Here is a 26,486-nt window from a genome sequence, read left to right on the forward strand (position 1 = left end):
TTTCCTTTTAATATTTATTTTTAATTGACTGATGATTGGTTTACAACATCAGTTTGATTTCTGTGATACATCAACATGAATTAACCATAGGTGAACATATGTTGCCTCCTTCTCGAGTCTCTCTCCTACCTCCCACCATTTCCACCCCTTAGGTTATTACAGAGCTGCAGTTTGAGTTCCTGAGTTGTACAGTGAATTCCCATTGGCTCTCTATTTACATCTGATAGTGTGTATACATCCATGCTACTCTCTCCATTTATCTCACCCTCTCCCGCTTCTCCCCTAGCCTTGTCTGTAAGTCTCTTCTCTATGTCTTCATCTCCATTGCTGCTCTGCAAACAGATTTGTCAGTACCATCCTTCTAGTGTCCATAAATATGTGTTAATATATGATATTTGTTTTTATCTTTCTGACTTACTTCACTCTGTATAATGGGCTCTAGGTTCATCCACCTCATTAGAAGTAACTCAAATGTATTCCTTTTTATTACTGAGTAGTATTCCATTGTATATTTGTACCACGACTTCTTTATCCATTCATCTGTCAGTGGACATCTAGGTTGCTTCCATAAAAATGTGGAATGTTTCACGAATTTGTGTGTCATCCTTGCACAAGGAGCATGCTAATCTTCTCTGTATTGTTCCAATATGTACTACTGAAGTGAGCCTGCCATTATTCTTGAGAAGAATTCCTCTTCCCTCCCATGGCTTTGAGGCCCACCAGGAAGATGGCAGATGGACATTCCTCCTGGATTTCTAGATGCAGAGGGCTTTCCTCTGTGCAGTCAGCAGCAGGGTGGTCTAATATCATCTGCCCCTCAGCAGTACAGAGGGGAAAAATGGTTTATATTCTTGACTGAAAACTAGGGAACGAAAATGAAAGAGCCCCGTGGAGCAGAGCAGTATGATATCTGTAGGAGACTGGATAGCAGTGAGACAGAGACTAAGCCAGGGAGGAGTGAATGACTGAGTGTGTGTGTGTCTGCATGTACGTGTATATGTTTGTATAATGCCCTGGAGCTCACTGGAGGGGGCTGAGGGCCTGGAGGAGAGGAGAGATGTGATCCTGGGCAAGTCCAAAGGCTGGGTTGGGGGATGGTGTGGGGTAGTCACCCAGAACAGCCCACAGCCCTGGGGCAGCCAGCCGGCCCCTCCCGCAAGGCTTGCCAGAGAAGTGGCTTTGGCTGTTCTAGCTTCAGGCCCATTCCCCGAAGGCTACCACTACCTCGGAAGCCCTTCTAGAAACAGGGAGGTAGCTGTATAGGCGGCCCAGTCCTAGGTCCAGTACCTGGACAGAGGCGGCTGCACTTGTTGCACTAAAATGGAAATATGTTTGTGATGCGCTGAGCAGGGGTTCGTTACATAATCACACAAGTACAGTGGCACAGTTACACCTCTGCTCTGATCCCATCTAACAGTAAATGCATGTGTGGGCAGTTGTCTGTCTCAAAAGGTTCAAGAGGTTATTTCCATGGCATAAAAGTTATCATCTTTGGTTGGAATTATTTGTGCTTTTTATGTCCCTCTCTTTTCTGCATTTGTATGTTGTATCTGCAGATTTTTCTAGTTGTTCGAGTTTTTATATTTTATAATTAGAATAAAAAGAGAAGGCACATCATTAGGATGTTTCCTTTCACTTGTCAGGAATGGGGGTAGATTCATGGGTTTCTATTAGAATCAGTATTTAGGATCAAGCGTCACTCGTATTATACATGTAACAAGTATCATACTTACACACCTGTTACAGGTTTACCTCCACATGTTGGCCTCTGACCAGCTGCTAAATGTGGGCCTCCTTCCAGTTTTAGGGTGAAACCCCGCCCCCCACCTAAACCTTAAAGGTTGTGGCTAAGGTAGTTTGCATGCAATATGGGAAAATAGAGCCGGAAGATTCTGTCTGGATTGGGGAGACACAAGTGGGCATCTTTCAGCTGGTTGTCCTCGGTGTCTGGTGGTGGTGTTTGTGTAACATCAGTCAGCGTTGCCTTCTGCAGTTTACAGCGGGGGCTGCCCAAGAAAATTAGGGGTTCATTTTCTCAAGTAACAGATGGAGGGGAGAGTGGGGCTGGTATGGTGGCTGCAGAGGTACTCAGTGACCAAGCTTTTCTTGTCTCTGCCCCACTACTGGGCTCACAAGACCAAGGCTGGACCTTCAGCCATGGTGTCCCTGTTTAAGCTGGGACTGGATGAGGGGAGGGACAGACATGGCTTCCAAGAGGCCTCACCCCAAAGCTTGTACTTGTCTTTAGTGACATCTGATCTGCACAAGAGGCTCAGAGGTAGCAAAGTTGGTAAAGAACCTGCCTGCCAATGCAGGAGATGCTAGAGACTTGGGTTTATTCCCTGGGCCAGAAGAATTCCCCTGGAGGAGGAAATGGCAACCCACTCCAGTATTCTTGCCTAAGAAATCCCATGGACAGAGGAGCCTGGTGGGCTACAGCCCATGGGGTCACAAAGAGTCGGACATGACTGGGCACACACTATACTGTAATCATCCGATCTTCACAAGAATCTCAGAGTAGTTAGCTAATTTATTTACATACACATAAATAAATAGTTGTTTTATTTATGTACTTATTTTTATAAACAACCTGGCACATTGCCCTGAGGTCTGTTGCTAAAGAGGGGGAGAAGCTAGATTCATCTCAGATATTCTAAAAGCTCTGCTCTTCGCAGCAAAGTCCACACTTCATAGTGTTCCAGAGACTTCACAATCAAGGTAGACTTTTGAAAAACTAGAAGGTGTTACAAACGAAAGGTGTTACAAACAATGTCCTGGGAACTCTGCTCAACAAGACGGTTCTTTTGCTGCAGTTGGTCAGCCAGGGTCCTCCCCATGTTCACCCTCAGAGCAGAGTGTGGCAGGTCTCAATACAGATGATCAAGGAGAACCAGCACAGGAGCAGAAGGGTCTTATTTGTCATGCCCCTGTCCCCTCTGTCCACAAATGGTTGGGCCCCTGAAATTCTTTCGACAGTGGCTAAAGTTGCAGATGGCTTCCTTGGTGACTCAGTGGTAAAGAATCCACCTGTAATGTGGGACATGCGGATTCGATCCCCGGGTCAGGAAGATCCTCTGGAGAAAGAACTGGCAACCTGCTCCAGTATTCTTGCTTGGAAAATCCCATGGACAGAGGAGCCTGGCAGGGCGACAGTCCATGGGGTTGCAAGGGTCAGACACGACTTAGTGACTAAACCGCCATCAAAGTTGCAGATATGCTTGGCATTGCAGTTTCTAGAAGGAACTGACTTTTCTGTGGGGTGGGGTAAACCTTGAGCAGTGAGACCCAGGGACCCCCAATGACTAGAGATGGACTTCTTATAAAAAAGCTCATCTTGTATGACAAATGCTTAAGGTAGAACTGTCACAGAATCTCTCTTCTAAATATGTACTCCTTGAAATATGGAAAAATTGTGCTAATACACATTATTTGGGCCTGAAAATAATGGTTTCTTTCAAAGCCTGGATGGGACAGCCTGTAACTGCAGAGAACCTGCTGATCAGAATTAGGTAAGGCAGAGGGCAGTCCACGGAAGGAAACATAAGCCTGCTTTAAGAGCTGGTCCCATTCTTAGAGAGCATGGGGGAAACTGCCCCTGGGAGGAATTCCCAGGCAAAGGCAGCATTTAGAAGAGGGGTGGTTTCCCAGGAGGCAGATTTTGAGTCTGCAAGGGGGTTGCTTCAGGATGTTACATAAGAGGAAACCAAGCCCTCTATTCTACCCCATCCAGTCTGCATCCCTCTCAGTCTAAACTTTGAAAAAGTACAGATCACATCAGGTCTATGACTGCTTTGAGATCTAAGAGGCTCGTGGGGCATTCTAGCATTGCTTGTTCTCTAGCTCTGCAAAACTTCTGCCTTGAAATGGGAGATTCCCCTGGGTCCATGTCCTGGTAGCTTAGTTGGTAAAGAATCTGCTTGCAATGCAGGAGACCAGGGTTTGATCCTTGGGTCCGGAAGATGCCCTGGAGAAGGAAATGGCAACCCAGTGCAGCATTCTTGCCTGGAAAACCCCATGGACAGAGGAGCCTGGCGGGCTACAGTGCATGGAGTAGCAAGAGGTGGACACGACTTAGCGACTAAACCACCTGGGTCCAGGTCCCTCACTCAGCTCACAAAGGCGTGCTGGAGCCTCCCAGCAGGTCAGTGCCCTTCTCTCAGCCCTCTTCTGCCCTCTGCTGGAAGGTTGCTGCCAGCACCGCTGGAGGTGACAGCTTCCTAGAGGTTTTGGTGACTTCTTGATAACTTTGTTTTGGACTATAACTGAGAAACTGACATACAGGTTACAGACTTTTGTGACTTATTACTGAACACTAAGTAAAATCAATGCTATGTTAATATAGAATGGGCATCTTCAGTGTTAACAAGCTACTGGTGAAGACAGTTGCTATTTAACTGAACTGAACTATCAACCAAGAAAAAAGATAGTAAATTTCTTGTACTAAAAAAAAAAAGCTTATTGTTGGTGATACTGTAGAAGATATAGTGCTCATTCTTAAAGGGACACATAGAATGAGTTATACAGTTTCTGTTTGCAGTGAGTTTATAATCACATGATCTAAGAGGAGGAGAGGCAATTACAAAACCAGGCAATTCAAAATAAATTGAATGAGAGAGTACCAGACCATGATGGGACTCAGATGAGGGAGCACTCAGGTTCAGTTAGAGATCAGAGAGGTCTCAGATGAGCAGCAAATGCACCTAGGTTGTGAAGAGGGGAGTGTTCCAGTGACAATGAACTATAGGAACAAGGTTTCCGCAGAGGGGAGGATGGAGAAATGGACCCTTTGGAACTGGAGAGTGGTCAGGTGTGTCCAGAGAATAGAGTACCAGACTGTGATATACTCTATTGTGGGAATGTACTTCTCTTTTCCCTCTTTATTCCATATTCAGGTATTGTTTGATATTCATGGTTGATAAACTGAGTCTACTTATTGTCACTCTTAACTATATAGATACACACATCCAGATACAAGTATTAAATAGTTTATGTTTATTTAGGTACCCATGTGTTTGTAAAATAGTGGAATGAGATTGTTTTAGGTTTCTTAGAGACTAATCCTGAGATCTAGTAAATAGTTCATGTGGGATTGGATCAATAAAGCCTATGCAATAAGATCATGTTTTGAAATAGGAATCATTCCCCCCTGCCATTTTATTTTTTTATTGTGAAATGAAACCTGATGCACAAAACTACAAAAGTCTAGCTTAATGAATTATTCCAAAGGGAATATCCACCTTGTGTGAACAAACATCCAAACACAACTACTTTCTATAGCAATTACTTCCTCACATATGTCTCCTTTCTTTCTAGTTTGTCGTGTAAGTGTATAAATCTAGACACCGTCATTTAGTAGTATCTGCCATTTGGAAGTTTATGTGGTATGTCACATCACTTTTAATCTACAGGTTCCCCCTCCATTCTTTTCTGTAAAATTTTTTGGTGGAAGAGCCTTGGCCACTTGACTTGTCATTTGGTTTGGGGGCTTTGTTTTGGGTATTTTTGGCCGCACCGAGTGACATACAGGATCTTATTCATAGTTCCCCAACCAGGGATGGAAGCTGTGCCTCCTGCAATGGAATCATGGAGTCCTAACCACTGGACAACCAGGGTTAGGACTTCAAGACTGGACCTCTCCCAGTCTTGATAGAGTAGTCTTATGTAGGAGGTGAACCTTGTCAAGCGGCCTGGCCTTTGCCCCTGGTTGTGTCTCAAATCTTTGAGACTGTCCAAATTTCCTTCTTTACTCCTAGTGGCTCCTAGTAGTTAAGGGTGTGTCAAGACTTTTAAGTATCCCAAAGGGAAGAGTGCAGTCAGTACCTAGATGCAGGTCAATGGAAGCTGGACCTTCAGGCAACAGCTTGGAAAATAAGTAGTTAGGCCCCTTCCACGGAGAAACTGCGAAACAGGCATTTTTGTCTTTTCTTCTGCCCTGGGCTTGGATGTACAGGCCTGGAAGAGTACTTCTGAGCCCATTGTAAACCTCTAATTTGCTATAGATCTCCGGGACTCCTGAGTCAATCCCCATTGCTGTGAGAGACTGGCGATCTGGGGAGCTGTTTCTCAGGCAGGGGCAGCGAAAACTGGGGTACCAGACAAGTATACAAACTCCTTCCAGGGAGCTACTGGTGACCTGAAGTGGGCAAGGGGAAAGGACAGGGGAGGTTTCACATGATCTCTGCTGATAATCACAGATGTGTGCAGAGTTAGAAGTCTGACGCTCAGGCAGCAGCTTTTGAAGTCTGCAAATTAGACCCCTTTCAGGGAAAGATGGGGAGCTGGCCCTTTCTGCCAGCTCTTTCTGCCCTAATCCCTGAGGGCATAGCTGTGGTGAGTGCTTGCACCTTTAATAATAGCTGCTTTGCTGGCAGTAGTCTTGTGGGTTTCATGCATGCAAACCTTGTTGGTTGGCTTTCAGAGCTAAGTATTTTGGGGGACCTGTCCCTTAGGTGGGAGACTTTCAATATGGGTTCCAAACTCTTCACTCCTCAGGGACAAGCTGGGAGTTAGGGGTTCTCTCCAATTGTATGGCACGGCACTGTAGCAGGGTTTATGATGGGAGTGTGTCTCAGCCCTTCCTGCTTGTTTTGATGTGGCTATTTTCTTGTTTGCCCAGTGAGGAGGAGTTGCTTATGTGGTGGTGGTTTAGTCAATAAGTCATGTCTGACTCTTTTGTGACCCCATGGACTGTATCCCGCCAGACTCCTCTGTCCACGGGATTTGCCAGGCAAGAATACTGGAGAGGGTTGCTTTCCCAATCCAGGCATCAAACTTGTGTCTCCTGAATTGCAGGTGGATTCTTTACTGCTGAGTCACCAGGGAAGCCTGCAGTTGCTTAGATAGATTCCAAATTTCTTTCAGAGGGAGTTCCTCCATGTGTCCAGGGGGCGGTGGGGTGGGAGGTGGTGCTCAGGATCCTTCCATGTCACCATCTTAAAAGATCATCCTGATGATATTTACTCCTTTTCCTTCTTTCAATCCATGGGTAGGTGCATCCAGTGAAAGAACCTAATTCACATTCAGGGAGTCTGAACATGAAGTATGGGAGACTGACATATGAACCTTCATCTGTCCATGCTCTGGAGGGTTGGAAGGAAACTAGAAAGAGGTTTGGCATGGATGATGAATGCTAGTTTGCCAAACCCACTACAACTCATGGGTCAGAGAAAAAAAATCATAATGTAAATTTAAAATTATTTAGCACTGAAAACTGAAAGCACCATGTATTCAAACTTGTGAGGTACAGTTAAAATTATACTCAGAAATCAATAGCTTATATCAGAAAAGAAAGGATCAACATCAAGGAGCTAAGAGTCCAGCTTCAAAAATTTAAGAATAAACCTAGCATATCATACCCAGTGATAAATAGCAGTTTAGAAATGATAAGAGTTTAATTCAGTAATTACACATAGCAAATAAAGAAACAATAGAGATAATAAAAACCAAGAATTGGTTCAGTTCAGGCAAAATTTATCCCATACAAAAAAGAAAAGCTGGAAATAAAAGCAAAAATAAACAAAAGGGACCTAATGAAACTTAAAAGCTTTTGCACAACAAAGGAAACTATAAGTAAGGTGAAAAGACAGCCCTCAGATTCGGAGAAAATAATAGCAAATGAGGAAACAGACAAAGGATTAATCTCAAAAATATACAGGCAAAAAAAAAAAAAAAAAAAATACAGGCAACTCCTGCAGCTCAATTCCAGAAAAATAAATGACCCAATCAAAAAATGGGCCAAAGAAGTAAACAGACATTTCTCCAAAGAAGACATACAGATGTCTAACAAACACATGAAAAGATGCTCAACATCACTCATTATCAGAGAAATGCAATTCAAAACCACAATGAGGTACCATTACACGTCAGTCAGGATGGCTGCTATCCAAAAGTCTACAAGCAATAAATGCTGGAGAGGGTGTGGAGAAAAGGGAACCCTCTTACACTGTTGGTGGGAATGCAAACTAGTACAGCCACTATGGAAAACAGTGTGGAGATTTCTTAAAAAACTGGAAATAGAACTGCCATATGACCCAGCAATCCCACTTCTGGGCATACACACTGAGGAAACCAGATCTGAAAGAGACACGTGCACCCCAATGTTCATCGCAGCACTGTTTATAATAGCCAGGACATGGAAGCAACCTAGATGCCCATCAGCAGACGAATGGATAAGGAAGCTATGGTACATATACACCATGGAATATTACTCAGTTGTTAAAAAGAATTCATTTGAATCAGTTCTAATGAGATGGATGAAACTGGAGCCCATTATACAGAGTGAAGTAAGCCAGAAAGATAAAGACCATTACAGCATACTAACACATATATGTGGAATTTAGAAAGATGGTAACGATGGCCCTATATGCAAAACAGAAAAAGAGACACAGAAGTACAGAACAGACATTTGAACTCTGTGGGAGAAGGTGAGGGTGGGGTGTTTTGAAAGAATAGCATGTATATTATCTATGGTGAAACAGATCACCAGCCCAGGTGGGATGCATGAGTCAAGTGCTCGGGCCTGGTGCACTGGGAAGACCCAGGGGAATCGGGTGGAGAGGGAGGTGGGAGGGGGGATCGGGATGGGGAATATGTGTAACTCTATGGCTGATTCATATCAATGTATGACAAAACCCACTGAAAAAAAATAAATAAAAAAAGAAAAGCTATAGGTCAACAATAATAGGAATGAAAAGAGAAAAACAACTATAGATATGTACAGATTGTGATAATGAAAGGATATTATGGACAACGTTTTGTCATTATATTTGAAGACAGTCTAAATAACTACATTCATAGAAATGTAGAAATAAATGGAATTGGTAGTTAACATCATAAGTTTTTCTTCAAAAAAACACCAAGTTCAGAAGGTTTTATAAGTAACTGGCAAACTTTCAAACATGAGACAATTCTGATTATAAGCAAACCCTTTTAGAAAATTTAATTCAACAAGAGCTGGATTTTTAATATGAAGATCCCTATTTTTAAATGTTGGCAACTATCGAAACGTCTTTGTCAGTGCAGGCAAAACAAAGTATGTCTGTAGGCTGGTTTGAGCCCACAGTCTGCCAGTTTGCAACCCTTGATCTAAACTTTACAGAGCTGATCCAAGTCATAGTGCAATTAAATTGAACAGTTTAGGTCTAACAGTAAGGAAACTTGCTGATGGATTTATGAAACATGGACAGAATTTCCATAGGTGGTTGTAGAAATAGTCTCTGAAGACTAAAAATCACAGCTAACTGTACTGTTCCTGGTAAGAGTGATACACAGCCCTGCTTGGAAGCAGGAATATGGACAGGATGAAACAGCCCTTTCTGGGTTGTTGACTGGATTGTCTAGCCTATCTAACAAATTCAGTTTTCTTAACACTTTCCTTCTGTGTTATCAGCTGACCCAATAATAAATGCAGTGATTTGATGCTTCATGGAGACATTCTGGCTTCAGAAAAAAAGCGTTATAGTTCAGTTCAGTCACTCAGTTGTGTCCGACTCTTTCTCATGATGTACTCTGCATATAAGTTAAGTAAGCAGGGTGACAATATACAGCCTTGACGTACCCCTTTTCCTATTTGGAACCAGTCTGTTCTGTACAGCATTCCACCTGTATGCTTCCTGACCTGCATACAGGTTTCTCAAGAGGCAGGTCAGGTGGTCTGGTATTCCTATCTCTTGAAGAATTTTCCACAGTTTATTGTGCTCCACACAGTCAAATGCTTTTAGTGTTTAGGTCTAATTTAGGGCCCAGAATCTTCTATATTGTTAATTATTTGCATCTGTTAGGAGAGATGATATAATGGAGTGGTTAATAGCATGCACTTTAAGGGCAGACTATTTTAGTTCAAATCCTGGCTTTACCACTTCATACCTATGTGACCTCTCTGTTGTCTCGGTTTCCTCACCAGTAAAATGGGAACAAGACAGATTGGATCCCTATACTTTTCTTTTTAATTTATTTTATTGAACTATAGTTTACTTACAGTATTGTACAGTAATTTACTTATACATGTATGTACATTCTTTTTCATATCCTTTTCCGTCATGATTTATCCCAGTCTATCGAGTATAGTTCCTTGTGCTATACAGTAGGACCTTGCTGTTTATGCATCCTGTATATAATATTTTGCATCTGCTAGTCCCAAGCTCCCTCCTTACCCTCCTTCCTTAGCAGCCACAAGTCTGTTCTCTACATCTGTGACTCTTTTTCTTTTGTAGATAAGTTCATTTATATCCTGTTTTAGATTCCACATATAAAGTGATATCATAATATGGTATTTGTCTTTCTCTCTCTGACTAATTTCACTTGGTATGATAGTCTCTAGGTTCATTTGTGTTACTGCAAATGGCATGATTTCATTCTTTTTTATGGCTGAGTAGTGTTCCTTTGTATACGTGTATCACATATTGTTTACTCATTTGTCTGTTGTTGGACATTTAGGGGATCTTAGCATATGCACCTTCTAGTTGTGGAAGACATAGAAAAAAGACATAATATATGTTAGCAGACTATTTCCACATCCTTGAATCTGGACTTGACTGTGTAATTTTGCTTGACTAATGGAATGAGGCAGAAGTGCTGGAGCTCCAGTTCCACAACTGGACCTCGTGTATGTCTATTTTCACTCGTTCTCTTGTGTTTCTGCTACTTCCATGAAAGGGGTGTGCCCCGCCTGGCTTGATAGTCACCAGAGGAAGCTGAAAAGATAGGGGCATCTCAGTTAAATTTAGCCTAGATTATTTGACCCCTAGCTAACTACTAGATGTGTGAGTGAACCCGGATGAGACCAGTAGAACCTTCCAGGCAAGCCTGGCCTAGATTAGCCAGCTCCCTAGCTGACTGGCAGATAGGTGGGAATTAACAAATGGTTTCTGTTTTTACTTACTGAGTTTTGGGTGTTTTTACAGTAGCCGACAGATAAAATATTTATCAAATTCTACTCTAGATTCTTTTTGTCCAAGACTCCATTTAATTAGTAGTTCAGTTCAGTCGCTCAGTCGTGTCCAACTCTTTGCGACCCCATGAATCACAGCACGCCAGGCCTCCCTGTCCATCACCAACTCCTGGAGTTTACTCAAACTCATGTCCATTGAGTCAGTGATGCCATCCAGCCATCTCATCCTCTGTCGTCCCCTTCTCCTCCTGCCCCCAGTCCCTCCCAGCATCAGGGTCTTTTCCAACGAGTCAACTCTTCGCATCAGGTGGCCAAAGTATTGGAGTTTCAGCTTCAGCATCAGTCCTTCCAATGAACACCCAGGACTGATCTCCTTTAGGATGGACTGGTTGGATCTCCTTGCAGTCAAAGGGACTCTCCAGAGTCTTCTCCAACACCACAGTTCAAAAGCATCAGTTTTTTGGTGCTCAGCTTTCTTCACAGTCTGACTCTCACATCCATACTTGACCACTGGAAAAACTACAGCCTTGACCAGATGGACTGTTGTTGGCAAAGTAATGTCTCTGCTTTTTAATATGCTATCTAGGTTGGTTATAACTTTCTTTCCAAGGATTAAGCGTCTTTTAATTTCATGGCCGCAGTCACCATCCGCAGTGATTTTGGAGCCCCAAAAAATAAAGTCTGACACTGTTTCCTCTGTCTCCCCATCTATTTCCCATGAGGTGATGGGACCAGATGCCATGATCTTAGTTTTCTGAATGTTGAGCTTTAAGCCAACTTTTTCACTCTCCTCTTTCACTTTCATCAAGAGGCTTTTTAGTTCTTCTTCACTTTCTGCCATAATGGTGGTGTCATCTGCATATCTGAGGTTATTGATATTTCTCCCAGCAATCCTGATTCCAGCTTGTGCTTCTTCTAGCCCAGTGTTTCTCATGATGTACTCTGCATATAAGTTAAATAATCAGGGTGACAATATGCAGCCTTGACGTACTCCTTTTCCTATTTGGAACCAGTCTGTTAATTTAAAATTTAATGAAAAAATTTATATAGTGTAATAAAAAATCAAAGTCTCAGTTTGTGTGAAAAATTTGAAATAAAGGAAAATCTGTGTCTCCTCTATGACCCAACAACCAAATTTTGTCAAGAACTGTATAACTTCAAGGCTGACTGGTTGAGTGCATTGTAAACTATGCAGCTTGACAACAGAATTGCTTGATATTCTTTGTCTGGATCAACCTTAAATTACTGTCTTCCATAATATGAAGTCTCTGTTGAATCCTGCTTAGGAAACACAGCTACCTTGGGCTGTTATGATGTCCATTTAACAGATGAGGTAACGAAGGTGTAGAGAAAGTTTAAGATTACACAATGACTACTGACTTCCAGGGTGATGAGCAATACAGGACGTTAGAAGAATCCTAACAACCTAAAATCTTTTTCTTTACCAAAGGACACAGTTGAGGAATGTATAGTAACTATAGGAGGTTTAAGTCAGTTCTTCACTCAGACCCAGATCCAGAAATGTGCACTCTGCTTTCTGCACTCGGGGCCTTAAATTCTAGTGGTTTCTGACCTTGTTTTTGCCTTTTCTCCATGGCCTTTGATGTTTTCAGTCCTACACTTAACATTTCTAGTAACACTATTGTTTTCTGACCCTTGCATTCATGCCTTTTAAATATTTTCTACCTTATAATTTCTTTTTACTGCTTTGGATTTAAAATTTCCCAGCTTAGCCTTCATCAGTTCTTATGAATAATTTTCTTACCACTGCCCATTGGCTCTCACAAACCCACTTCAATAGGAAATGGGTTATTCCAACCCCCTCACTTCTTCCTTCAGTTCAGTTCAGTCACTCAGTCATGTCCAACTCTTTGCAACCCCATGGACTGTATAACACCAGGCCTTCCTGTCCATAACCAACTCCCAGAGTTTACTCAAACTCATGTCCATTGAGTCTGTGATGCCATCCAGCCATCTCATCCTCTGTCATCCCCTTCTCCTCCCGCCTTCAATCTTTCCCAGCATCAGGGTCTTTTCAAATGAGTCAGTTCTTTGCATCAGGTAGCCAAAGTATTGAAGTTGCATTTTCATCATCAGTCCTTCCAATGAATATTCGGGACTGATTTCCTTTAGATGGACTGGTTGGATCTCCTTGCAGTCCAAGGAACTCTCCAGAGTCTTCTCCAACACCACAGTTCAAAAGCATCAATTCTTTAGTGCTCAGCTTTCTTTATAGTGCAAATCTCACATCCATACATGCCTACTGGAAAAACCATAGCTTTGACTAGACAGACCTTTGTTGGCAAAGTAATGTCTCTGCTTTTTAACATGCTGTCTAGGTTGGTCATAACTTTTATTCCAAGGAGTAAGCATTTTTTAACTTCTTGGCTACATTCACCATCTGCAGTGATTTTGGTGACCCAAGAAATAAAGTCTGATACTGTTTCCACTGTTTTCCCATCTATTTGCCATGAAGTGATGGGACCAGATGCCGTGATCTTAGTTTTCTGAATGTTGCGTTTTAACCCAACTTTTTCACTCTCCTCTTTCACTTTCATCAAGAGGCTCTTAGTTCTTCTTCAGTTTCTGCCGTTAAGGGTGGTGTCATCTGTATAACTGAGGTTGTTGATATTTCTCCCAACAGTCTTGATTCCAGCTTTTGCTTCATCCAGCCCAGGATTTCTCATGATGTACTCTGCATATAAGTTAGATAAGCAGGCTGACAATATACAGCCTTAATGTACTCCTCTCCTGATTTGGAACCAGTCTGTTGTTCCATGTCCAGTTCTAACTGTTGCTTCCTGACCTGCATACAGGTTTCTCAAGAGGCAGGTCAGGTGGTCTGGTATTCTCATCTCTTTCAGAATTTTCCACAGTTTGTTGTGATCCACACAGTCAAAGGCTTTGGCATAGTCAATAAAGCAGAAGTAGATGTTTTTCTGGAACTCTCTTGCTTTTTCGATGATCCAACAGATGTTGGCAATTTGATCTCTGGTTCCTCTGCCTTTTCTAAATCCAGCTTGAACATCTGGAAGTTCACAGTTCACGTACTGTTGAAGCCTGGCTTGGAGAATTTTGAGCATTGCTTTACTGGCATGTGAGATGAATGCAATTGTGCAGTAGTTTGAGCATTCTTTGGCATTTCCTTTCTTTGGGATTGGAATGAAAACTGACCTTTTCCAGTCCTGTGGCCACTGCTGAGTTTCCCAAATTTGCTGGCGTACTGAGTGCAACACTTTCACAGCATCATCTTTCAGGATTTGAAATAGCTCAACTGGAATTCCATCACATCCACTAGCTTTGTTTATAATGATGCTTCCTAAAGCCCACTTGACTTTGCACTCCAGGATGTCTGTCTCTAGGTGAGTAATCATACCATCATGATTATCTGGGTCATGAAGATCTTTTTTTGTATAGATATTTTTTTGTGCATTCTTGCCTCCTCTTCTTAATATCTTCTGCTTCTGTTAGGTCCATACCATTTCTGTCCTTTTTTTGTGCCCATCTTTGCATGAAATGTTCCCTTGGTATCTCTAATTTTCTTGAAGAGATCTCTAGTCTTTCCTATTCTGTTGATTTCCTCTATTTCTTTGCATTGATCACTGAGGAAGCCTTTCTTATCTCTCCTTGCTATTCTTTAGAACTCTGCATTCAAATGGGTATATCTTTCCTTTTCTCCTTTGCTTTTCACTTCTATTCTTTTCACAGCTATTTATAAGGCCTCCTTAGACAACTATTTTGCCTTTTTGAATTTCTTTTTCTTGGGGATGGTCTTGATCCCTGCTTCCTGTACAATGTCATGAACCTCTGTCCCTAGTTCTTCAGGCACTGTGTCTATCAGATCTAATTCCTTGAATCTATTTCTCACTTCCACTGTATAATCATAAGGGATTTGATTTAGGTCATACCTGAGTGGTCTAGTGGTTTTCCCTAATTTCTTCAATTTAAGTCTGATTTTGGTAATAAGGAGTTCATGATCTGAGTCACAGTCATCTCCTGGTCTTATTTCTGCTGACTGTAGAGAGCTTCTCCACCTTTGGCTGCAAAAAATATAATCAATCTGATTTTGTTGTTGACCATCTGGTGATGTCTATGTGTAAGTCTTACACATAGAACACAAAGTCTTCTCTGTGTTGTTGGAAGAGGGTGTCTGCTATGACCAGTGCGTTCTCTTGGCAAAACTCTGTTAGCCTTTGCCCTGCTTCATTCCGTACTCCAAGGCCAAATTTGCCTGTTACTCCAGGTATTTCTTGACTTCTTACTTTGGCATTCCAGTCCCCTATAATGAAAAGGACATCTTTTTTGGGTGTTAGATCTAGAAGGTCTTTAGGTCTTCATAGAACCATTCAACTTCAGCTTCTTTAGCATTACTGGTCGAGGCATAGACTTGGATTGCTGTGATATAATGGTCATCTTAGTTAAATTCACCCAGTCCAGTCCATTTTAGTTCGCTGATTCCTAGAAATGTTGGCATTCACTCTTGCCATCTCCTGTTTGACCACTTCCAATTTGCCTTGATTCATGGACCTAACATTCCAGGTTCCTGTGCAATACTGCTCTTTACAGCATCACACCTTGCTTCTATTATGTCACATCCACAGCTGGGTATTGTTTTTGCTTTGACTCCGTCTCCTCAGTCTTTCTGGAGTTATTTCTCCACTGATCTCCAGTAGCATATTGGGCACCTACCGACCTGGGGAGTTCATCTTTTAATATCCTATCTTTTTACCTTTTCATACTGTTCATGGGGTTCTCAAGGCAAGAGTACTGAAGTGGTTTGCCATTCCCTTCTCCAGTGGACCACGTTTTGTCAGAACTCTCCACCATGACCTGTCCGTCTTGGGTGGCCCTACGTTGCGTGGCTCATAGTTTCATGTTAGACAGGGCTGTGGTCCATGTGCACTTCCTTAGTTTTCAATAACTCTCTGACCCTTTTTGCCCTCTAGTGGCCTCCTGAATTACTGCATGTATATGATAATGATTAACTGCCTGTATGCTGGATGCAGTTGTTGAAACAAGGGTTTTTTTTTTTTTTTTTTGAAATAAGGGTTTTAAAGGATATGTTTCATGATTGCATCTCATTTCTGACTGGATTCAGCCTCCTTCATAATATTAAATTACGTATTTAAAGAGTGTACAGTTATTTAAATGAAATATTTGAAGCGAATTAATAAAAATTATTTCAGAGAACCCAAGGAAAGTCCTTCTCTAATGTCTTGATGTCCAGTTGATACCTCTTCTAACAGATCCTTTTCCTCAGTGTTAATGAGAAGTCAGCAAATAAGTCAGTCAACCAGCACTTACTGAATGCTTACAAGTACCACACACTCTTCTAGATACTAGGATCCAGCTGGAAGAAAATGTCCTCCACTGTATTCCAACAACTATTTCATTATCATTATTGAAAACGAAATAAACACACACACAAAAGAACTTGCATGACTTACATGGGGAGGAAAAGCTTGTGTTGTCCTTTCTAAGCCCAAGTGAATCTACACCACTTTTATAGTGCTACCTTGGTTAATTGTAATGAGATCAGATAAGTCATAGATAATGGGATAAATAAGACAAGATTTATGGTAAACCAAATTGTCCATAACAAATGTACAGTGAGTAAATTCAATTTTCTACCCAAAAAGTTGAACAAATGTCACAGTCTCTAAGTTAAGGGTTCTGTAACAGTAAATCATTGCAGCTACAATGGAATTTCACAAGAACGCTTGTGGCAAACAACCCAATTTTATGATTTGGCTTCAAAGAGCCTTAACTCCATCTTGGCTAGGATTTATGTTTTTGGTGTCTTCTAGACTCATTCTGGGCTTGTATTCTCAAACATGTGTGATAATAATAGTATCTTCATCTTCTTGAAGTTCCTTAACCATTTTTGAAATATGTAGCCTCTGATTTCAACTATAATCTTGATCAAGTTGAATCAAGGCCCCTAAATTTATAATTTTCTGTTTTTATGCAGATATGACACTGATGGCCAAGGTTGCTGACCTAAAGGAGCTTACACTCTTGCAGCAAATAGAACTGATGGGCATGTAGCTAAATCCCTAAGTCCACGGGAGCAGTGCCTCCACCACGTCAGGTTTCTCTCTCTCTAACCCTAGGTCCTTTGACTTCCAGGGAAAATATTCAAAATACTACTCACCCGCTATACAGGCAACAGCTGTTAACTTCTTACAGGATCTACTGACCCCGGCTGGCTTTGTTAGCACAATTGTGAGTCCAGTGCACGGTGAGGTCATGCAAACTGAGATGTCAGAGTTTGGAACAGAGAAAGGTTTGTTGTAGGGCCATGGAAAACAATGGTTGGCTTATGCCCTAAAAAGTCCTGAGCTCCCGGAAGGGTTTTGGCAAAGCATTTTTACAAGTCAAGTGGGGGTGGGGCGGTCACAGAATATGTGATCAGCTCCTGCACAATTCTCTGGTTGGGTAACGGTGAGTGAACAGGATAGTGTCACAGGGGTCGGTCCTTAGGCTCCCGGAGGCCTGGGGCTGTGTCTCAGGTCAAGTAGTTAACATCTTTCATCTGGTGGGGAGTTTTCACTTCTGCAAAACAACTCAGGAAATGTGCATCAAATCCTGTTTTCTGGGTATTTCAGAGAGGAGCTGCAGCAGAGATGGCCCCATAGCATCCTGCTTGGTTAGAGCTTCCCCTGGCCCTGGGTCTTGGAGGGACTGGAAATCTGGTGACCAGTGCTCCTGGGAAGCCTGCTTCCTTTTGCTGCTTCCTTTTCCTCCGAGGGCCTGGTGGGGTGGCGGGCCCATACTGATGAGGGACCTGAAGCTTAAGATTCTCTTGTTTGATTCATGGTAAATTCTCCCCTGCCCTTCCCTATTAAAGAGGAACACTTTCTCACACCAGAAAGGCATGCCCTCTCTTCTACATGGGAAGAATTTCTCCCTGCTTGTCGCCTTTACCTCATTTACATCTGCTCCTCAGTCCCAGCAACGCGCTTCGCCCATCTCTCTCCTGATACCACCTCTACTAAAGCCATCAGCAAACTTGGAATCCCAACAACTCTTTGAGGTCTCTTTCACTGGGTCTCTACACAGCATTTGCGCATTGTCACATTTTTGCATTTTCCCTCCTAGAAACAGCTCCTTTGGCTTCCATGACATAACCTCTCACCTCACCCTACTCTGGTTCCCTCTCTCACCCCTCTGTTGTCTCTGACTTCCTAACTGTTGGCCTTCCTTCAGGTTCCGGCCTTTTCCAGCTTCTTGGCCTACACAGCCTGGAGTGATGGCATGAAATGAAATGGAAAGTGTTAGTCGCTCAGTCATGTCTGACTCTTTGTGAGTCCCCATGGATTGTAGTCTGCCAGGCTCCTCTGTCCATGGAATACTCTAGGCAAGAAGACTGGAGTGGGTAGCCATTTCCTTCTCCAGAGGATCTTCCCAACACTGGGGTTGAACCTGGGTCTCCTGCATTGCAGGCAGATTCTTTACCAACTGAGCCACCAGGGCCTCCCATAAACAGTGGTGGATACCCACACGCTCTGCCTCCCGAGTCTAGAGCTTCAGCCTAGACGTTTAGACCGAGGGCTCAAGGCAGGGACCGTATATCATTTAGGTTTGTATCTCCCATACCTAGCAGGTACCTAGTACGTGTCTGAATGAATGAATAGGTGAGTGTTTACTGATGAGACCGAAGTTATATACCATTAAGTTGGAATGTTTAACCATGTGTGAAGTATTTTATACAGAGTGGAAAATACAGCAGTTCCTATCAGAGTGGCTTTCAGTCATCCCATTTAACTCTTCATCAGAAAGGAGAAGTCTTAAATGTGAGAAAAGTGAAGACAAAACAATAAACCCAACAGACCAACTCCATTTCACATGGAGGTCAGAATAAATACATCTCGTTTTCATTAGAAACTCTTTGAAACCACTCTCTGGCATCGTCTGTTCTGAGCGGTTCTGGAAAACAATTTGCTTTAGCAGTTTGGTGAATAAAGGCCAAGAAACGTAGAATATCTTTAAACGTTTTTTTCTGTTCTTTCAGTTATAGTCGATGACAGCTTCAAATTTTCTTCGACTGACATATATAAAATTGGATGGCATTTCTTTGTTGTGCAACTCCTAAACTCTTTCATCTGTTTTGAATATATTTTCCCCTTGAAGTCTGAATACATGCCTAGACTCTGTCTAAACACAAATTGTTTGAACAAAGAAGTAAAAGATCTAATTTAAGAAATCATTGTCCCTGAGTGGCACTGAAATCTCTTTTGTTTGAATTTATTCACTTTTCCCGAACAATTGTTTAGTACACTAAAAAAAACAAAAAAACAAAAACTGGGAACTTAATTGAATTAATGCAGTATCTTTTTGGTAATAACGTCCTCTTAGGCTGTATAATAAATCAATTAGAATCCTACTCTGTGGCTAATATTTTGAGCTCTATCAGTATTCATCTTCCAGTTTTGTTGCTCTGTAAGCAAGAGATGAGGTGATACCCACTCACAGCCCACACACTTTTTGAAGTAAAACTGGGGAATCTGGAATTCTTGGAGGAAACTGGCAGCGGCATGGGTTGTCTGTCTTGAAGTCTAGGAGAAATGGCAGATGTGAAGAGAGAAGGAGTTGGGTGGGAAAATAGCAATGCCCGAGAGAGAGGGCAGAGTTCTGGAGGCTGCAGGAACCAACCAGAGAAGCTTGAGAGTTCCTGCAGGAGGACTGAGCTTCTTTGCCACTGGAACACAGTTCTCGGGGTGTGGTCTCCAAGCACCAGCAGCCGTCGCACCCGAGAGCTTGTTAGAAACGCAGATTCTAGGGAATTTCTGGGAAGTCCAGTGGTTAGGACTCCAGTGCTGTCACTGCTGAAGGCCTGGGTTTGTTCCCTGGTTGGGGAACTAAAATCCACAAACCATGTGGTGCAGGCAAAAAAAAAAAAAAAAGATTCTAGGCCCTTACCCCAGACCAACACAATCAGAAACTCTATAGAGTCAGGTCCCAGCCATCTGGGTTTTAACAAGCCCCCTGATGAGCCTGAAGCCCATTTGGGTTTGACATCTGACTTGGAGGGAGGTGGAATACTGCTGTGAAATACTCTATATTGAAAACATCATTACTGATGTTTTCCTTAAAAAAATAGTGTATTTTAGGCAATGCTACACAGGCGATATATTTTCTAAAGGAAATCAATTTATCTGGCTTTTTTTTTTCTCTCATGGTTACTGTCTGGAAGACAAGTGACATCATCTCCCATGATTGGGTGCTAAGCAGGATCCATTTTTAAGGATGGGTGTAGAGGAATGTTCTCAAGTTTCACTATGGTTGATTAGCCAGAGAAACATGATAGATTGTCTTCCTGCTAAAATTATACAAGTCTTTATCAAATTTCACATCATTTGTATGTTATTATTTTCATTCAGCTGGTATGGCAAACAAAATTTGAGGTAGTAATTTTATTTTATCATTGCCATTAACTGAACTAAACTTTATTTTAACTTTATACTTTTTCTCAAGCTTTTCCTTCTGTGTTCATGTTGGGGTGTTAATAGCATGTCAAACTAATTGCACTCCTCATGGTCTAATTCTATTCACTGTCATTTTTGGCAGTAAAATTCCGAGTTTGGCATGCTATCACACTGACACGGGCTTGCTAAATTAGCTGAGCAGAATCTCAGAAATGCTAGAATAAATCCAGGCAGAAAAAATCCAAAAATATCATCCAGGATCATACAGGACATTTAAGAATTCTGGTCGGCTTATTTGTCCACTCCAGAAAAAGCTTGTTCTGTTGACCTCACCCTTGCCACTCTGGTTTTATTGATGATGGTGTTTGCTTTCAGAGTGTGTATTAATGTGTTAGTGAAGGACTCCATGGGTTACACATGACATGACAGAAACCCAACTCAAATTGATTTCAGCAAAGGAAGGTTATATTTGCTCTCATAACTGAAAAGACAGGGAATGATCTGGCTTCCGGCATGGCTGACTCCAGGGGCTCAAGTGGTGTATCAGGTAGTGTCTAAAGTGGTTCCCAGTGTTGCCTCCTAGTATTGCCCTCTGTAATCCCTTTCTCTTGAGTGTAAGGTTGGACCTAGAGACTTGCTCCAAAGAGAACATGGCAAAAGTGACAGGACGCCATTTCCCAGATGAGGGCATGAAAGGACTGACTTCTGCCTTGTTGGCAATTGCTCACTCTTTTTTTCCCAGAGTGCTCTGACTGGGCGACTCAAGCTGCCATGTTGTGGGTAGCCCTGTGGGGAGGCCCAGGTGGCAAGAAATGGGTGTTTCAACCCTAGAACCGGTAAGAACCTGAGGCCTGCCATCAGCCACGTGAGCTAGCTTGTAAGTGGGTCTTCTGAGACTTAGGACAGCCGTGTGAGTGCAGCCTTTCCCCTACTGGGGCCTTGAGAAGACTCTGCTCCTGGTCAACATGTTGACTGAAGCCCTGTGTGAGACCCTGAGTCAGAATCACCTAGCAAAGCGCCCCTGTGTTCCTGACCCACAGCTACTGTGAGATAAAAATACACTAAACGTGTGTTGGGGTAACTGGGAGTAATTGGGGGGGGGGTTCTATAGAAAAAACAGATAATAAATACAGATGTCACTCACCCTAGGATTCTCTGTCTAGCCCCACACAATGGTCTTCTCTGTGAGTGAGGCCCCCGTTACCAAGCAGACCTTCCTCATGAGGTGGCAGCTGGTAGCTCCAGGCTCATGGCCCAGCCCCCTCCAAGAGGAAATGACTTTCCCCCTTGCAGTGGATAAAAGGAAATTCCTGGAATTCAGTCTCATGAAACTGACCTAACTCACTTCTTGCTGGAGCATTTAGTGTAAGTGTTTCTGATGCTGCTACCGCTGGTGGTTTGGAAACATCTGAATAGTAATTCTACCTGGAGGATTCAACTCCCCACTTGGAGCCTTTCTGAATTGTAGCTTAGGCCAAAGTGACCTTCGAGTTCTGTTGGCTCATTCCTGGCCACAGGCAAACCTTGACTCAAGTCTAGGTGGTGAAACAGAGGACACAGATGACTTAGATGAGGCAGTGACGGTCAGTGTCTCCACAAGACGTCAGGTTATTTGACTGTGATCTGTGAATAGCCGTCATGTGACTATTCAAGTGGTCATAGTTTTCATCTTCTGTCTTCACGACCAGCTGCTGATTAGTTTGTAGCAGCCTCCTCGGCCCAGTGACTGGTTCAACTCCAGAAATCTTACCACATAGGCATGTGCCACATGTTGAGGGTGTCTGATAAAATTCTGTTCCCAGTGTCCTCACTGCTGGATCATTCCTCAGCGACTAGACCTGTCTCTGGCCACCTTGCAGCTGAGAGTGGCAGGATGTCATAGGTGAGGGTCAGGGCTTTACATTTAGAGACCTGGGCTTCAGTCCTGGCTTGACTGTGTACCTGTGATGCAGACTTGGCCTCTCTGAGCTCTAGTTTCTAAAATGGAAATTTTAGTACCTGCCTCATAATGTAACTATTAAGTGGCACAGAACTTGCAGTATTGTGTGTGTGTGTGTGTGTGTATAGTTAGCCCCTGGGACATAGTAAATAACTGCTACATCATCAACAGGATTACTATTTCCACTGTTCTTCAAATGTAGAAACAAAATCTGAACTTGGCACTTCAGATAATGATTAATCAGCTCACCCTGTTCTGAACACTTCTAATAATATAGTTTAGTCTGCAATACATGTTTTTTTGGTGGGGGGGAGGGCAAGTGTTGCCACATCATACCATTGATTCAAGTTGATCTTATAATGAACAAAAAGTCTCCCAATTCAGTTTTATGTGAACTGCTGATAATCACATTGTTACTATTCTGAACTCAGCTATTGAACACTGATGCTTATAACATTCTTTGTTGTTTGTGCCCAGTGCTTTTGAATCTTTTCCTTTGTCCAGCAAATCAGCTGGATGTGCACTGTTGTTGGATGGAGAGTTCATCCGTTGGGTGAACATGCCATCCATCCTGTCCCCCAAGGCGTTGAGTGAGCTCATTCTAGACCCACTTTGGCTGATAATCAGCCTGATCTCTTTGTTTAGTTGCCTATGGATGCTCCTAATTGTTCTAATTGTCAACCCCACATGGCTTCATATAGTCCACAAGGGTGCAATAAAAGCCCCTTTCAAGTACTTTATTAAAATTCATATTCTGTTATGTGGTCTGCATTGTCACATCTTTATCAAAAAAGAAAAAGATTTTATTATTTCCAAATCACCATCTGTATTTCCGTCACTCAGAAGCCCCCAGAGGCAGGTTTCTTTATAACTTTTGCATTATATTATTGCTAATGTGTAAGAGTTCCTGCTGTTCCATATTTTTGCCAACTCTTGATATTATCAGAAGTAACTTTGTCAGTTTTGTGAGGGTGAAATGGTATTTTATGATTGTTATAATAAGAGACACCCAATTATTACTGAGATTGAGCATGTTTCCATATTTATTGACTGGATTATGGTTTTCTTTGCCACTTTGTATTATTTGATCATTTTTCTGAACTTAGATTTTAAAAATCTAATAATATATCTTAGATATATCTATACATGTGAATGTGTAGAGTGTGTCAATGAAAAAATCATATAACAGTCAAGCTAAGAAAAAAGAAAAGAGAATTTTATTTGAGCCAAACTGAGGGTTATAACCCGGGAAACATTCTCAGAAGCTCTGGGAACTGTTTGATTAATCAGGAGTTAGAGATGCAATTTTATACATTTTTGAGACAAAGAATTTGTGTGTCATATTGATAGGTTAACCATTGTTCACACAGTTCATCAAAGTTTTTTTTTTAAAGTCAGTTATGTATGTATTGATACAGAACAAGCCTTTGGTCAATGTGACCCCTGTATGAGATGGAAAGGAAATATTGATAATTTTAGGATTACAGTGCTGGCATCTGAAGAAAGGGACTAATTTTTCTCAAAGGTTGATTTCCTCCTCCTGTTTTTTGTTTGTTTGTTTTTGTTTGTTTGTTTGGAATGAAATAATTTTTATTCTTCAGCAACTACCAAGATGACCCTTAGAGGTTCCAATAGGACAGTAACAATCCACCCTCAGCTTTACTTCATGAAGGAGGGTAGGATCAAACCCACCTAATCTGAAGATCAGGCCTCAGTGTGAGCCGGCCTTGGGGAAGAGAGGAGGGGACCGCTGTGGAGGAAGTGATGCTGTGGGGAGCATGGCACAGATGTGTAGCAACGGAGACGCAGCCAATCAGGGCTAACTGATCGCCCGCACAGCCCACCAAGTCCCCACAGTTTTGAACTGAGTCGTTTAGAAGGGATTCAGGCCACTGCATTGCTCTCACAGAGGAGTAGCCAGTGTGCGCCCTCCTGCCCACTAGGGCCGGCTAACCATGCAGCAATTTCAGGACAGTTTCTGCTAGATATTTCCTGCTATCTTACTTTGTCTCCAAATCCACCTAAAGTATATGCTGGTGTCCCCAATGACTAAGAAAGGCTTTGTGCTCACTTTTTAAAAAAAAAAATTATTTTAATTGGAGGCTAATTAATTTACAATATTGTGGTAGTTTTTGCCATACATTTACATGAATCAGCCATGGGTGTACATATGTTCCCCATCCTGACCCTCCCTCACACCTCCCTCCCCATCCCATCCCTCAGGGTCATCCCAGTGCACCAGCCCTGAGTACCCTGTCTCATGCATCAAACCTGGACTGGTGATCTATTTCACATATGATAATATACATGTTTCAATGCTATTTTCTCAAATCATCCCACCCTCGCCTTCTCTCACAGAGTCCAAAAGTCTGTTCTTTACATCTGTGTCTCTTGCTGTGCTCACTTTTGATTGTAGTTTATCCTATTATGCAAAATAATAATTCAAACAAGATAAGAAAACAACACTGCAGAATCTTAGGAGGGGCTGAGGGCTTTATCCCAGCAGCTCTAATTCAATAGGCACCAGGCCCAACCAAGCCCACAAAGCAAGCATCCCATTAGAAGGCAGAGGTCACGGCCAGAGGGGGTGTTCCACGCACCTTTTATACAGCCGCTCCAATTCTTTGCTTAGTCTGTGCTGGGGCTGAAACTCATACATCATTGCATTTATGATCTTGCAAGACTGAAAACAACATAAAAAAGCAGTGCTTTTTTTTTTTAAAGTTTCCCCCAAAGAGGTTTTGCTATATAACAGAAGTAGCCCCGGCACCAACTTCAAGGAAAAATACAGTTTAAATATTCTAATTTCAAACTATTGAAGTTCTCCTTTCCTAAGGCACAGTTAAGAGGCCCCAGGGAAAGACTGGTAAGGCTGAGGGGTGAGACCCGGAAACGACGTGTCTGTGTCTCTGTGCGGCAGGGACAGGGAGGTGTCACTCCAAGGCAGCCAGCTGCTCACTGGCACAGTGGACTTTCTTTGCAGTTTCTTCAAATTCTTTCTGTTTATTTTTGGTTTTCCTTTGCGATTTTGTTCTTGATTCTTTATCCAGTTTCAAAAATTCACCGAGGGTTAATTCTTCAAACTGCTTCTTGACGGAAAGGAAAATACAGCCAGATGAATGCTTTTTATGTTCTTCTATAGGGTCGTCATCTGGCTCCCAGCCTTCCAACTCCTTGAAGCAGAAGAAACACCGAGCCAAGTCAGGCTTGTTCTCAGTGGGACGGTGGATGAAGCCTGCCGTGGCCATCTGCTCTGAGATGCAGGCGCAGCCCTCTAAGAAGGGCCAGCTCTTAAGTGTGGAGATACAGTGGTTCTTGAGGTAGAGCTCCTAGACTGGGGGCCCACCCCACCACCTCCAAGTGGTGCCTCGATTCAAATCCAGCGGTTGACAGCCTCTTCGAGCCGTGTTGGGGCATCCTCCTGTTTTGAGGAGGTCTTGTAGATGTACACTGCACATTGGGAAAGGCCTACCACAAAGGGTCCATGTCATTATTTTTTTCTCTTTGTCTTCATTTAATTGTCCTACCATAGAAAAAGATTTATGATTTTTCCTCTTCACCTTCCCCCTTTTGATCATAAATCTTTACATAGAAAACATACATTAGGTGATCAACTATTTGGTCCCTTGTTACCCGGATGGTCCCTTACCTGCCCTGGATCATGTCCTTCAGTGCTGGGCCTTGAAAATGAGTTCTTTCTTTCCTTTTGGAGGGTTATGCTAGTAGAGTGCTTGGCAAGGGCTTATAGTCAATCCTAAGGTATCCAAGAGGACTTAGGCCAATTTTATCTTATACGTGCATTATGCATGTCCACTATCTTGTATAGAATTATAGATGTGATCAGCAATTTCAATTCATTTGAATTCATTTTAAATTCATGTTAAAATTCAGTTTAATTCACTAAACATTATGTATGTGTATGGTGGTGATTTAGTCGCTAAGTCGTATCTAACTCTTGCGACCCTGGGGACTGTAGTCCACCAGGCTGCTCTGTCCATGGGGTTCTCCAGGCAAGAAAACTGGAGTGGGTTGCCATTTCCTTCTCCAGGGGATCTTTCCAACCCAGAAACTGAACCCGGGTCTCCTGCATTGCAGGCAGATTCTTTACCAACTGAGCTACGAGCGGGGCTTTGTTTGTGTATATATATATAATCATGGTAAATTAATTAAATGCAGTAAACAAGCATATAAATATATTGATGGAGAAAAGTTTTATAGATTATGCATTTGT

The 26,486-nt window shown here is 42.3% G+C and overlaps 2 pseudogenes; both read right to left on the bottom strand.

Moving 5' to 3' along the window:
* Positions 1-569: 569 nt before the first annotated feature.
* On the bottom strand, positions 570-670 carry LOC136171256 (U6 spliceosomal RNA; annotated as a pseudogene).
* Positions 671-25,188: 24,518 nt separating this feature from the next.
* LOC136170306 (baculoviral IAP repeat-containing protein 5 pseudogene) lies at positions 25,189-25,503 on the bottom strand (annotated as a pseudogene).
* Positions 25,504-26,486: the final 983 nt, after the last annotated feature.

This window comes from Muntiacus reevesi, chromosome 6 (genome assembly GCF_963930625.1).
Source record: "Muntiacus reevesi chromosome 6, mMunRee1.1, whole genome shotgun sequence".
Lineage (NCBI taxonomy): Eukaryota > Metazoa > Chordata > Mammalia > Artiodactyla > Cervidae > Muntiacus > Muntiacus reevesi.